This window comes from Sander lucioperca, chromosome 11, assembly GCF_008315115.2.
Source record: "Sander lucioperca isolate FBNREF2018 chromosome 11, SLUC_FBN_1.2, whole genome shotgun sequence".
Taxonomy (NCBI): domain Eukaryota; kingdom Metazoa; phylum Chordata; class Actinopteri; order Perciformes; family Percidae; genus Sander; species Sander lucioperca.
In genome coordinates, this window is record NC_050183.1 from 19,906,645 (window position 1) to 19,919,360 (window position 12,716).

General features: G+C 41.9%; 1 long non-coding RNA gene across 1 annotated transcript; it reads right to left on the bottom strand.

The window, feature by feature from the left end:
* Positions 1 to 317: 317 nt before the first annotated feature.
* On the bottom strand, positions 318 to 12,716 carry LOC116038228. The gene is made up of 4 exons (XR_004102058.1): positions 12,514 to 12,716; positions 3,555 to 3,817; positions 2,153 to 2,625; positions 318 to 1,449 (listed from the first exon to the last, which is right to left on the bottom strand). It is a non-coding gene; the product is annotated as an uncharacterized LOC116038228 (long non-coding RNA).

Genomic DNA, 12,716 nt, shown 5'->3' on the forward strand with positions numbered 1-12,716 from the left:
GAATTGATATGTAATTCAGTTTTGTCCTGAATTAAAAACAAAAGTTTGACATTTTGGGAAATACGCTTATTACGCTTTCTTACTAAAAGTTAGATGAGATGATTGATACCACTCTCATGTTCGTATGTTACATTTGAAGCTACAGCCAGCAGCCAGTTAGCTTAGCTTAGCATAAATACTGGAAACTGGGGAACATAGCCAGGCTCTGTCCTGACGTTAAAAATCCTAAACTAAGCTAACCAGCTGCTAGCTGTAGCTTCATATTTAGCATGCACATGTGAGAGTGGTATCAATCTTCTCATCAAACTGTTGGCAAGAAAGCAAATGAGCATATGTCCCAAAACATTGAATAATACCTGTCTGTAATTTAATTACATAGGGAATACTTTGTGATTTCTCTGTAGGGAGTGGTCCAGGAGTGTCTGACTGAAGAAAACTCCTGCTATTTCACACAACCAGTGTGTGGACGACACTATTACTTCACAGTCTACTCCATGGCAGGGCAGTGCAGAAGCCAGATTAGCTCTACTGTTGACATGCGCACCGGTATGACTACATTATCTCTACAGCAGTAGATACACACATACACATACAAGTTTGTATAACAAAACATAACTTTATGTATCTTTTTCTTAATTTGCTTTATCAAGAAAAATAATTTGATAATTTTATCTCCTCAACTCCCAAAAAAGTATTAAAATAAAACGTAAAATCACTCTTTTTCTTTTAAATTGTGCAACCATTTGACAAAGGGTTACAATCAGGGTTCAAAATGAGCACCATCCACCAGCCAAACGCTGCTAAAATATGCAAGTGGCTGGTAGATTGTCTTCACTCACAAGCCAAAAAAACAATGGACATCTAATGAACATTTGGCTGGTGAATGAAAAACGTTAATTTTGAACCCTGGTTATATAGCAAATCAATTTCCATAATTTATAGTTCTTGAGAGTTTTGCACAACACAATTTAAAACATTAGTGAGTAGCTGAACTGAGCTCTGTGACAGTTCATTCTCATGTGAGCGCCCTCTGATGGATTCTCTAAAACTTTCAAAACGACAAAAAAATGTTTCGCTCTTTTTTTAGGTGGCAATTTTGAGTTATTGTCTTTTATAAATTGGCAAAAAAAAACAACTAAAGATTAATCAAAATCACTTTTACTGTCTCCAGCACCTTGTATTCCCCAGAATATGCAAACCTCAGCCGACTGCAACTCAGATGTTCTGCTCAGCAAGTGGGACCTCGCTGAGGGTGCTCTACGTTATACTGTGGAGGCCTTCGGCAACACGGGAAACAACAGCTACTACAACTGCAGCTCAATGTCCAACAGCTGCGCAATAGAGGGCGTCCAGTGTGGAGAGGTCTTGAGCATCTACATCACAGCTTTTGACGACAAATGTGCCAGTCCGAGGATGCTGGGGCCTGTGGCTGAGACAAGTGAGGAGAAGCTGTTAGTGGTGATAGATTAGATTGTTATTGCTGATACATTAATGTGTAAGCAACATTGTTATAATGTAGAGGTAATTTTTACTATATTTACTGTTGGATAGTTCAATCTGTAACAATGTGTCCTTTATGATAAGATGACCATACTGTATGTTTTTATGTCTCCGCCCCGGCAAAAGCTGTGGTGGGAGGCATTACAGTATGTGTAGCTTCTTTAGGTAATGCACTAAGCAGGTACAGTGGTGGGTCTGGTGTTGGCTGAATTAAATACCCCAGATGGTCTTTGGACAGTATTACTGTTGAGCTTCCAGCTTTTCTAGCAATGTATTTCAGCTCTTAGTTTCTTTAGGTTTTGCAATTCAGCTTCAAACTGCCAGTTTTATAATTCAGTTTCCAGGTTTTTCAGCAGTACAGTGCAGTGCCATGAGTTTTCCCTATTTTCAGCAATGCTTTGCAACTTCAGCTGTCAGCATTCATATGCATTTACTGCAGGAAATGCATTTTTTAGGTTATACATTGAATATATTTGGGTTTTGTACCGTTGGTCCGATAAACCTTGAAGACCTCACTTTGGGGTCTGGAAAATATGATTTGTTGTTGTTTTACAGACCAAACCAGTAATCCAATAATCGATAATATGATCGGCAAATACATCAATGATGAAAATAATCTTTTGTTTCAGTAGTTTAATTACTTAACAGAGACAAAGTGTAAGCCATCAATCACGTATGATTGTGAGTCGGGATGGACTGGCAAACTCAACTCTGACCATGTGCAGCTGTGAAAAGGTTTAAAGGTAGAATTTATTCTCATGTTTGATTTGTCCCTTCTCCTCTAGTCCCATGCGTTCCCCAGAACGTATCAGCAGTGAAGGAATGTGGAGGTGACTCCATCACAATGACCTGGTTAATGTCCGGCGGTGCAATTTTCTACGTCGCCATGGCAATGGACAGTGATGGTGTCATTCACAGCTGCAACGCCATGGATTTGACGTGTAAGATCAAGGGCTTGAAGTGCAGCACCAACTACACAGCGTACGTCATTGCCTCCAACTTTGTGTGCAACAGCTCTAACAGTGAGATGGTCGCCATAGAGACAGGTACTGTGAGGCTGCTCAATTTTCTTTTTCTGGGTCATTGTACTGATAGCTGCTTGGGTGTCCTTTGAAATTAAGAAAACTGGGAAAGGAGGGACATGCATATTTTATCTGAAGGAGTCAATATTAAAGTTTAAAGGTCAATAACTAACTGGAAGAACTGAACAAATTTCTATGTATCTATGATCTGTAATATATTAAATGGCAAGACCACATTTCTGGAAAGCAAATGTTCAAATCTGTAAATCTCAGAAGGATATATTGCTGTTATTTACATAAATTTGTGACTCATTCCAGCTGCTTGCCCACCGCATCACGTTACTGCCTCCCTGAACTGTGCAACCAATGAAGCTCTAATTTCGTGGCGTGGCGAGCCCAAAATTAACTCCTACACCGCCACCATCGTGGATGAAAATCAAGGACTTCTCAGCTGCAGCTCCGCTAATACCAGCTGCAGGGTACCCAACTTGAAATGTGACCAGCTCTACACTGTCACTGTCCGCTACCACGATGGCATGTGCCCCAGCATGCTCTCTGAGTCCATATACATGAAGTCTGGTAGGAACAAGCGATTCGTATTTCCCTGCATTTCTCTATATCTCTGATCTCCTCAGTAAATCTTTGAAAAACTTTTAGAGGCTATAAATAGCAGAAATAGAATATAGCTGCTTGGACAAGGCAACAGCCCTCCCCCATGCCCACAAATTCAATGGTTTTGGTTGCAATGGTGGAGGAATATATAAAACACTCTATTACAAGTCATCCTGCATTCAAATGGTAAAAGTACCTCTGTATTATTATAGCAAAAGGTACTTAAAAAGCTGTCATTTTTTCTCCATCCTACATTTGTTTTCTGGTGTGTAATGTGCATTTCAGACTGGCATGTAGTCTTGGTCTCAACTGCCTGCACATTAGCATCTAAACTTTCAAATCTCTGATTTCCCCTTTTTCATAAACAGTGTCTAGATCAACCTGCATGTATACTGTAGGTCTGAGTGGAACATACTTCACCTTTCTCTCTTCTCTCTGTCCAGTTCCTTGTGGGCCCAACGTGAACGCCAAATTAGACTGCCAGTCACAAGTACTGACTCTCAGCTGGAATGCGACGAGTAACGCAGAAGGCTACATAGTTGTGGTCTCGAACGGCAACTGGAACATGTCCTACACCACCACGATGCCTGGGCTGACGATCACCACACTGAAGTGTGGACTCGATTACACACTGAAAGTGATGTCTTTCAACAGTACCTGTGTCAGTCGACCCACAGTGTTATCTATCAGGGAAAGTAAGAGAGCACTGTCACAAATGTGTTATGTTGCTTTTGTTTAGTATTTAAACTTACATGAGGTGTGTGAAATCAATCATAAAAAAACTTGTAAATTATGTATTAGGTAAGTCTGACCTGATATGAATGTGACTTAGTATAGAGAAAAAGCAACTTTCTAGTACTCTTAATTTGAAACCTATTCCCTACAATGTAGCTGAGCTGATCTGAGGTGTTCTCTTCCTCAGCACCATGTGTGCCCACTAATGTGATGGTGACTAAAAACTGTAGCCAGAGTTTTGTGCGAGTGACTTGGAATGCAAGCCAGGGCGCCCTACACTACCAAGCAGCTGCAATGGATAAAGACAGCCAACGCTTGCTGTGCTCTTCAAATAATACTTCATGCATGTTTGAGGGTCTCAAGTGCAGCCAGGTTTACAGTGTTGGGGTGACTGCCATGGACGACACCTGCACCAGCAATCAGAGCTCTGCGGAGACACTACGGACAGGTAGAGACGAGAAGGAATCAATCTCTGAAATGTACGGTATATCCTTTTAACAGCTCACAACTCATACCATCCATATGTTCTGTGCCCTTCCTCTGCAGTGCCCTGCCCTCCCTCTCAGCTCAACGTCTCTGTGAACTGTGCCAATAACTCTGCCATGTTAACCTGGAGCAGCAGCCCCAATGCAGTGTCCTACACTGGCAAGGCAGTGAGTGCAGACGGACACACTGTGACCTGTGACGCAGGAATGAACCTTGGTTGCAAATTGAATAATCTGCTATGTGGCAAGAAATACACCTTCACTGTGTCAGCCTCAGATGGCGACTGTCAAAGTCCTGACAGCATGTCGGTCAACTATACATCTGGTGAGTGAGAGTCGCGTCTTCCTAAACCCTTTCTTACTAATCCTTAACATCTTATTTTCACTGTTGTCTCTAACCCTAACATTACCTCTCTTTATCTCCCTTGCTTATCATGTATTTATTCTCAATTTCTGGATGGTAAATGGTCTGCATTTATATAGCGCTTTTCTAACTTAGCGGACAAAGCGCTTAACAATTTCCCTCTCATTCACCCATTCACACACACAGTCATACACCAATGGTGCTGGACTGCCATCAGGAGCAACTAGGGGTTCAGTGTCTTGCTCAAGGACACTTACATATGGACAGGAGGAGCTGGGGATCAAACCGTCAACCTTGTGGTTAAAGGACGACCCGCTCCACCTCCTGAGCCAGAAAATCCAGCCAAAAAACATTAGTTGACAAAGCAATATCACCAAAAAATCCACTGAGTAGCTGTTCTGGTCTGGAGCTCCTTGACAGATTGGCAAAGTCTTTTTACTGAGGAAGATTGTACAATACAACTGAAAGCTCCAGAACAGCTACTAAATGGGCTTTGTTGTCATATTGTTTTACCAACTACTGTAGGTCTTTATCCACCAGTGTTTCCTGTGCTGTTAGAAAACTGAACGAGACAAGAGAAGCCACTCTCCAAATATAGCTAATCGTCTAACCTGGAAACAGTATTGTTATGTGAGCATACAGTAGTGTAGTGCAACTACTTTATTTATCTTAGATAAGTGCATAACTAAGGTGTCAATAAGATTTCAGCACCGTACATCTAGGAGTGTACTTCTGTAAGTAGCCAAAAAACAAAATTTATGAATGGAGTTTAGCAACTACGACAATTATTCTTTTACATTTGTAATCAAACTACCACTGAGTCCCGCTCTTTGCCTCCTATCAGCCCCATGTGCTGTGGAGAGTGTGCTCAACACCCTGAACTGTAGCACCAACATACTGACCATCAGCTGGGCGCCTGGATCCATGCCATTAAACTACAGCGCCACCGCCCTGGCTGGAGACGGCACTACACTTCGCTGCATGACAAAGGATTCAAGTTGTACGATGCCTAATTTACAGTGTGGTCAGCAGTACAATGTGACGATCAAAGCCATCAGCAGCACATGCGAAGGACAAACTAGTGTGCCGAAAATGGTTAATTCTGGTAAGTTTGTCGGTTGACCAAACAGAAAATCCAGCAAACTGAAGGACGTGATCTCATGATAGTAATTTGGTTCTCTCCTTCCTCCTCTTGTGCCTTTATGCCACCATCATTTCTCTCTTAGTTCCATGTGTTCCTGTGAACGTCCAAGGTGTTGTGAACTGCTCCACTAACACGTTACAGGCGTCCTGGGATGCAGCTGCCGGCGCGGTATCCTACATTTCTACATTGCACAGAGTGGGAGGTTTCTCTTCTTCCTGCACTACAACTGCCAAGAGTTGCCTCTTCCCTAATCTGCAGTGCGCTCAGACATACATGTTGAGTGTGGTGGCCCAAAACGACCAGTGTAACAGCTCTAAGAGTACCATGATCTCAGCGAGAACCGGTAAATGCACACTTTTAGTAACAAAGAAATCTGAGCCTAATATTTATTATTATTCACAGTGTGGAAGCTATTACTGTAGGACCTCTTTTTTTCTTGGACGACTTAGGATGTTTGAGTTTCTAGAGGCATTTACAGCAAAATATGTAATGTACTTGCTGCTGTACATTGTTAGCATTCAGCTCAAAGCACAGCTGAGTCTAAGTACAGCTGACATAGTAAAGCTGATGCTGCAGTCAGACCAGCACTGTTAAAATATATAACAGTTGAATTCCATGAGTATAGTAAATAATCCTTAATATAATTGCAGGTATAATGCTCATCTTTCCCTCCCTTCTTTAGCACCCTGTGACCCTACAAATGTGACTGCTGCCCTGAACTGCCTCTCCGGTGTGGTGACGGTGACTTGGGGGGCCAGCGCTGGATCAAATTATTACACAGTCCTCGCTGAGGCCAGCGGACTCGTCAAGTCCTGTTATTCCAATGGCACTTCCTGTGAGCTGACCCAGCTGCAGTGTGGGGAGGACTACACTGTGACTGTACTGGCAGGGGACGGGAACTGCAACAGCTCCGTACTCGCCAAAACCAACATAACAACAGGTAAAGAAATAGAAGTGAGGAGCCTTAGTTGTTTAATATTACTTGGAAAATGTAGTACCCCTCCCCCCATGCAACCTTCATCACTCTCATAAATTTCTTTTTCGAATTACTTGGGTTTTTTCATAATTCAAAATATTCCTTTAAAGTGGTCAAAATGGTGTTACAATGCCTTCTCCTTACTGCCAGGAATGAATTTTTGGTGGAAACATGCTGAAATGTTGGCCTAAAAGTAGTCAAGCCTAAACATAAGGAGTCAACAATTACTGAATTGCAAAACATCCCCACAAATTCACAAAAGTAAATAAATACCAAGGACATGTCTTCAATGAACCAATCAACCGCAGAAGCTTCCCCTTTTTAATTCTGAAGCCTCTTGAAAATAAGGATTAATTTTATAAGTGGACAGAAAAAAAGGGAAATTACAGATATTTCAATGGTGAAAACGTAGATATTTGAAAAGTAAAAGATTGCTAAAATAAAGTTGTAAAACAAACGATGAACAACCTGTAACTCTTAAGAGTTCTAAAGAATACACCTGTGTGTAAGGAGAAGATGTTTTGTACACTGTATCTCACCCAAAAGATTCCTCTTAAAAACAAATTTGTTATGTATGACAATCCCCTGCTCAGCCCCCTGCACTCCACTGATCCAGAACTACTCCCTGGACTGTGTCTCCAACCGTGCCGTGGTCACCTGGGTTAAGGACGAGGATGCCATTAGCGTCATGGTCAATGCAACCTCCAACCAGGGACAATCAACATCCTGTAGCTCCTCCACCAACAGCAGCTGTGTCCTGGATAAACTGCAGTGTGGAAACACCTACACCGTCCAGGCTGTTGCACGAGGACGCCAGTGTTTGAGCAAACCCAGCTCTACTTTTCAGATTGTCACAGGTATGTTGTCATTTGTGTTAAGGTAGTCTATATCCATGACGTTCCACTTCCGGGATTGCTCTGTTGCTGCCGGAAATCCCAAAGATTTCTTTGTGTTGGAATTTTAAACTCTGGTCGATTTATGAGGACTATGGTTAATTGGTCCTAAGATCTCTGCAGGGTAAATCCAGACAGCTAGCTAGACTATGTGTCCAATCTGAGTTCTGTTGCATGACTAAAACAACTTTTTAACATACACGTTACACCAAAACAAGTTCCTATTTTTAGAGCAGCACTGTGGCTCTTATATATCTTTTTTTGGGGTGCACTATAATTCTTGATGTTGCATGAAGTATTTAGGAGGTATTCAAGTAATGATGTCTTCAGGTACTGATTGTTCTCCTCTCTCACCCAGCGCCCTGTACCCCTGCAAACGTGGAGTATACATACTCCTGTGAAACTGGCATCGCCATCCTGAGCTGGGACGAGACTTTGGGAAGAAAGAGTTTCTACGCCTACGTCTATTCTGGGGACAACATGGTCTCCTGCAGCACCAGCCAGACCGGCTGCCCCCTGTCCTCACTGCTCTGTGGTCGCTTGTACAACGTGAATGTGATAGCTGTGGCTGACAATTGCAACAGCAGCGTGCCAGGTGTAACACAAATACAGACAGGTAAGAGAACGAGGATTGGGTGTTGGGACATCTACAGGGGTGTGTGTGTGTGTGTGTGTGTGTGTGTGTGTGTGTGTGTGTGTGTGTGTGTGTGTGTGTGTATGACCTAAAAGGTTTGGTAACCAGAGGTTCTGGGGGTTTACTCTCCACACCACTCTATTCTGAAGCAGTGAAGTTGTATCTTCTTAATGGTGTTTCTCTCTTGGTTCCCATCAGGCCCCTGTGCTCCCAACAATGTTAGTGCCTCCCTGGTGTGCGAGAACAACACGGCGGCGGTGAGCTGGCAAAATTGCTCCGGTGCTGTTTACTACAAAGTGATGGCACGCGGCAGAGACGGTGATACCAAAGAGTGCACCACAAACAACACAAGTTGTCAAATACCCAACATGCACTGCGCCCAGACCTACGTAATCACTGTCAGCCCCTTCTCTGACTACTGCAAGGGCTTTGACAGCTATCCATATAATTACATTGCAGGTGAGGTGGGAAAAAGCACTTTGACATGCTTTTGATGTGATATGTAGTGATGGCCAAATGAAGCTTCGGGAAGCATTTTCTTTATATTCTGAGCCCACTAGATGGAGCTTTTTTTTTTTTTTTTTAAACCATGTTTTTATTTAAGAAAGGTAAAACAATACAGATCTAATCATTTGGTTACAGTGTCTTGATTTCTGTTTTCTTTCTTTTCCCATCCCACCCACACCACCCACATACTGCCATTACCAACAAAACAAAAGCGAGAGGAAAAGAAAAAAAAAAAGAAAGAGGGGGGGGGGGGGTTGACAGAGGGAGCAGTTCCCACTTCGTGTAAAGCTCACATCAGGCATCAGACAACGCAACTGTGTGTATTGGGCAGACCTGTTAGGGTTCAAAATTAACTTTTTCGTCCACCAGCCAAATGGCAAGTGAATGTTCAAATTTTACCAGCCATTCAATAGATTACCATTGTTTCTTTGGCTGGTAAGTGAAGCAAATCTACCAGCCACTTGCATATTTTACCAGCATTTGGCTAGTAGATGGTGGTAATTTTGAACCCTGCTTATATTATCTGGGGGGAGAGTGTTAAGCCTTTCAAAGTACAACAACAACGGCTCCCATATCTTATGGAATGTATCAGTTGATCCTCTAGAGAAATACTTTTTTTTTTTTTTTCTAATTTCAGGAATAGCATCAGGTCGTTAAGCCAGACTGACGCATACGGTGGTTTGATGTCGCTTTTTTTAAACAAAGGGTTGAAAGCACACTGAGCTGCGATTCCTTGAGTGTTTTTCTTCAAACCGAGCGCGCTATCTAGTAGGCTCAGAAAATAAAGAAAATGCTTCACAAAGCTTAATTTGGCCATAACTAGTGATATGAGCATCCAGTTACAAAATACAAATTATTATTAAATATTAAATATGTTATACATGTTTTAATAATATTATCATATTAAGGTAAAAGATATACAAATGGGAACCCTTGTGCTCCCTTGTTTTTTGCTGGATTGATCATTCATACTAAATGTTGGTGCAGTTCCTCCAGATGCCACCAGATGCCAGTGGTGGATATTTAATCAAGTACTGTACTTCAGTAGGCTACAACTTAGACCTTAATATTTTACTTTTTTCCTTCCTCTAAATTAGCTAAATGCTTTTAGTTACTTTGCAGATTCAAAGTAATATCACAAAATATAATCAACAAATTGATGTTTTATTACTAAGTTAAAGTAAGACCTTGCTCTGCGGAAATTAACAAGCTACCCCGCAGTATATAAGGTTATTCAAATTAGCTCCACCTTTACCAGCTGCAACATTAAAGTGATGTACACATTAATGCATCAATAATTATAATACAATAATATAATATATATGATTCTGAAATGGGCCATTCTACATAATTGGTATTTTAAGTACTGTTTATTGTGATGCAAATACTTTTGTACATTTACCTTTATTGTATGTCTACACTGTGGTATTGCTTATTTTACTGAAGTAAACGATCTAATAACCACCACTGACAGATGCTGTGTCTTGGTGATTTTGACAATTATTATATTAAATACTGGCCGACGACTCAAGTATATTTGCTACATGCCACAGTTATCATAGTTGTCTTATATTTATTAGTATTTATTTTTACTATTTATTATTTCATATGCTCACTCCACTTTAACTTCCCTCTTCACTTCTCCTCTTTCTTTCAGGTCCCTGCCCTCCAACCAATACAAATGTGTCCCTGCAGTGTGTCAGTAACTCGGGCCTTGTTACCTGGACCCCTGCCCTACAAGCAGATCTCTACATGGCCACAGCAGTATCTTCTGCAATGTATGGACGCAACAGCACCTGCACCTCCAACGGAACAAGCTGCTCCCTCACAGACCTCCCCTGTGGCATGACGGCCGACGTCACCGTGGTTACCATAGAGAGGGGCTGCACCAGCAAGCCCAGCCTGCCTTTTACTTTCCAGTCAGGTCAGAGAATGTATACGTGGATATTAAAGGAATAGTTTGATGGCTAGCGAGTATGCGTCTTGATAACACGCCAATAATGGCATACGAATTGGCGTGTCATACATACGCCACTTCATGAGATCAGTCTGCTCCACAAGAAAACAAATACGTGTATTTCCCAAAATGTAAATCTATTTCTTAAAGTCCTATAATTTGCGTTATATCTGCATATAAACCGAGTTAAAAAATAAAAACAATAATTCTCTTTTTAGGCTTTACTTATAATTTGATATTTGTTTTCATCTTTATTGTCAAAAAAAAATCTAATTGTTAACTCTTAAGGTTATAGAAAAAAAACATTGATTTAATTTAATAAATTCTAATGCAACATAGACTTTAATCAATGTGTTAATATAATTAATCTGTTTATAGATTTTTCTTCTACATATTAATATTCATAAGTATTAGACAATTACAATTCTTATCTCGTAAGTGTCACAATCATGTGAACTATTATCACATTGGTTATAATTTCTCTCTCTTCGTCTGTCTCTTGTTCTCAGTCATCTGCCCACCGACCGGGCTGACTGGAGTGACAACTTGCAGGAACAATGACATCACAGTAAGCTGGGATCCGAGTCCGAAAAGTGGTGTTGCCTACATCGTCCAGTCTGAAAAAAATGGCGGAGCCAGTGCCAACTTCTCCACAAACCAGACGTCCTATCTGTTTACCGGGCTGTGGTGTGGAAAGTTGCATACACTGACAGTCGCTGCCAAGGACAATGAGTGCACCAGCGTCTTCAGCAAGGCTATACAAACTGAAACAGGTTAATATCTGAGTAACTTGGTTGCTCACTTACAATAATGCACAGCTGTTCCAGTAAGAAAAAGTAAATTTCTCTAAGCTAACAAAAGCTAAAATAGCTAAAGGTTTCTATATAGTTATCACTCTCAGCTTGGTCTGTAAATGCAGTTGATTTGGTTTATTTCTCTGAGGAACACAGAATGATTTGTTCTTAAATGTCTCTACTGCCAGCTCCGTGTCCTCCGACCAACCTGACCGCCAGAGCCGAATGTGGCACCAACATGGTGATGCTGACGTGGGCGCCGAGTAGCTATGCAATCTCCTACACAGCTACAGTGAATGGTACCAACGGCAATGTAGTTTCCTGTTCATCCAACACAACAACCTGCTCAGTGAAGCTAGATTGTGGAAGTCATTACACAGCGGTTGTGGTTGCTTCCAGTGCGACATGCAACAGCAGCACAGGAGCATCCTTAATGTTTGACTCAGGTAAATGACACCTGTAGATGTCTGGGTTTGCACTTTCAATGTGTTGAAGCTCAAAATCATTAGAATGAATGATTCAATGAATCCCCTCCCCCTCTTACCCCTTCCCACAGCTCCGTGTCTGCCTGACAGTGTAGTAGCAACGCTGGACTGCAATGTCAACTCCTTTGCGGTGCAGTGGAGGGCGAACGCTAGCAATGCCGGTTTTTATACTGCAATGGCCATCGGCAGTGACGGCACCCGTAATACCTGTGACTCCCCTAACACAAACTGCAGCATTCAGAACCTAAAATGTGGCCTCACCTACAGTGTTGTCGTCACTACATCATCAGCCAACTGTGGCACCATCAAGGGCTCCGACTACAAGATACAGTCAGGTAGCAAAAGATCAAGACTCTTAATGTAAAACTCCTTTCCTATCATGAATTACCAAATCTTACACCCTACCTCTCTTATTCATCCACCTCTTTACCCTCAGCCCCATGTAAGCCAGATGGGGTGTTGGTGAATCTGCAGTGCAGCACTAACATGGCATCAGTGACCTGGGGTAACTCGGGGCCAGACCAGACCCAAGTGTTATCAGCGGTGGACAGCAGAGGAATGACCACCACCTGCAACTCCAGCAGCTCCAACTGTACCTTCAACCAGCT